General features: G+C 50.2%; 1 protein-coding gene across 1 annotated transcript in view; it reads right to left on the bottom strand.

Annotated features, from left to right (window-relative positions):
* sdk1b (sidekick cell adhesion molecule 1b) overlaps nucleotides 1-2872 on the bottom strand; it is a 148520-nt gene that overhangs the window by 53940 nt on the left and 91708 nt on the right. The gene's annotated exons all lie outside the window — the stretch shown is intronic.

Raw genomic sequence — 2872 nt, 5'->3', positions numbered from 1 at the left:
GGGGGGGTCGGGGGTGAGGGGTGAGGAGGGGGGGTGAGATAAGATAAGGCCTCAGTCAGGAGGGAAACTCCCAGACCTACGCTGAAATAATTAGATGTTGATCATAAAAGTGAAAAATGACAGAGAAGTGGGGGCGGGGTCAGAGAAGTCGTTAAAATATTAGTTGAACGGCCGTGAACACACACAGCAGTGCCCCCTGGAGGAGCAGTGCCCCCTGGAGGATGGATCCTCTAGATTTTCTCTCTGTTTTGTTTCCCATCTTCAACATCATCTCCAACGAGGAGATGAGAGACGAGGAGACGAGGAGACAAGGAGACGAGGAGACGAGAGAACGGGGAGACGAGCAGACGAGGAGCCTCACGTGTTTTCTGACACGAGTCTGAAAATAAATCACTATAAAATGTCTCTGCTCCTGAACACTGCAGCGAGCGCGGCGTCCCCGGACGGAATTAAACTTAGATTCAGAATATGAATGCACACACACACACACACAGAGATAGTGTGTGTGTGTGTGTGGCGAGGCAGCAGCTGTATGACTGGCAGCATCATTACAACAACCAATGCTAACCTACTTATCCGAGCTCTCGACACCTCATCCAACATCCTGCCTGTGTTCAGCGTGTGCCCGTGCATCTCATCTCCTTAAGGAGCGTCGATCAAGTCGCTGCCCAGCGTCGGTCTGCAGATGAACATCAACGACCTCTCCTCCACACCCCCACCCTCACCCCCCCTTTCCTCTGTTATCAATCCTTCCGTCTGCTCCACTCTTCTGTGGAGTTCAATATTATGGTCTGGCATCGAACCCTTGACCTCCCCCGTATAACTACAGGTGTATTCAGTTTTTGTGTGGCATTATTTTTTTTTACATTTTTTTAATCCTGGGTTTAGATTCAATTCTGCTGAACAGTGTGAAGGTTGTTTCGTCCGACTGTTGTTTCATTCGACTGTTGTTTCCCTCTGTTATCAATCCTTCCGTCTGCTCCACTCTTCTGTAGAGTTCAATATTATGGTCTGGCATCGAACCCTTGACCTCCCCCGTATAACTACAGGTGTATTCAGTTTTTGTGTGGCATTATTTTTTTTTACATTTTTTTAAAACGATGCCACAGCGCCACCTCCAGCTGGTGGAGCAACAGGTGATTCCCTATGTGGCCCTAATCCTGGGTTTAGATTCAATTCTGCTGAACAGTGTGAAGGTTTCGTCCGACTGTTGTTTGTCCTGACTGTTGTTTCGTCCTGACTGTTGTTTCGTCCCGACTGTTGTTTTGTCCTGACTGTTGTTTCGTCCTGACTGTTGTTTCATTCGACTGTTGTTTCGTCCGACTGTTGTTTCGTCCGACTGTTGTTTCGTCCAACACGTGACTCTGAGCAGGAGTGACTCGGTTCTGTTTCTGTCTTCAGTCTCACAGGTCGATACATGAAGCCAACATCACCTGTAGAAAGTTCTGGATGAACCCGTCAGGTCAGTTAAAGGTCAGAGTTTCTCTCTGACCTTTAACCTCCAGACCCTCCTCCCCCAGTCCGACTCGTCCATTGATTCTTACAAACTTCTCACGTCCAGCGTCTGTGACTTTTGGTCAGTTTCCTGTCCCACTGGACACTGCCTGACTTTTTGTTGCCTCTTGTTTTGGTATTGATTGGACGACTGAGGAGTGAGGGCGGGGCCAAAGACCATGTGGGGGGGGGGTACAAGGAGGAAACACACACTCGACACAGAGTCTGAAAACTGTGTGTGGCGTTTTTTGTTCAGATTATTTTCCAGAAAACCACCGACGCCTGAGGATCTGGACCGCAGGCCGGACTCCACTCTGACCCCGTCCTGGACGTCTGGATTTGACTGTCCACTGATGACAGCAGCTGCCCTGTCACATGACCTCCTCCTATTGGTTCACTGGCCTTTGAACGACTCCTGGATTTAAAGATCAATAATATTTCACTGTAACGACTGGATTCACCAACAGGACGACATCTGGACGTGTCGGCGGTCTGTGGTGGATCAGTACTGACAGCTGCTGCTGCTGCTGATGATTCTGACGCTCATTAATTAAGAACATTCATCTGAGAGGACGGAAAAAAAGACGGTGTCGTCGTCCACTGCACACACCTGTGCAGGTTTCAAACCCTTCAGCTCCGGCTGCGTTTTCTACGGGTTAGCGGCTAAAACACGTCAGACTAAGACCTGCTCCTCCTCCTCCTCCTCCTCCTCCTCCTCCTCCTCCTCCTCCAGCAGAACCTTCTGGACTCACAGATGTCACAGCCTGACGTCCTGGTGTTTGTTTTCTTTCTGATTTGTACACAGGAGGGACCCCGCCCCAGCAGCTCTCTGCAGGGACGCTAAAATACCTGCAATGAGACGCACCGCAGAACCACCGGGGTGGGACCTGGAGCAAACACACAAACACACACACACACACACACACACTGACACACACACACACGAGTCTCATTTAGGAGTCGTTGATGTGGAACGGAAACATCTGGAAGGGAGGGCAGACGATTAAAGGAGGAGACAAATGAAACAGAGGCTCAGAGCTAACGGTGACGACTGTCAGTGAACGCAGCACAGACACTTCCAGCTATATTTAAAGAGATGCTAATGTGAGCGCTAGCAGCTAAATGTGCTGAGCCACCGGGGGCAGATGAACCAGCAAACAGTTCTGTCACCAACGTAACAACCACGGTGTGTGTGTGTGTGTGTGTGTGTGTGTGTGAGGTCAGGCCAAGGTCAGCTGACTCAGGTTCTACACTGCTCTAGTCTTCAGATCAGGGCAAAGGTCATGGTGTTCCTTCTGCAACAAGCCCTGTTTGAAGGAGGGGGCGGGGGAGGAGGGGGGCAGAGTGAAGACACAGACAGTCAGAGAGTCTGTCTGAC

This window comes from Cynoglossus semilaevis, chromosome 9, assembly GCF_000523025.1.
Source record: "Cynoglossus semilaevis isolate Cse_v1.0 chromosome 9, Cse_v1.0, whole genome shotgun sequence".
Taxonomy (NCBI): domain Eukaryota; kingdom Metazoa; phylum Chordata; class Actinopteri; order Pleuronectiformes; family Cynoglossidae; genus Cynoglossus; species Cynoglossus semilaevis.
The sequence above is the reverse complement of the archived record's forward strand: the minus strand, read 5'-3'. Positions and strand labels throughout refer to the sequence as shown.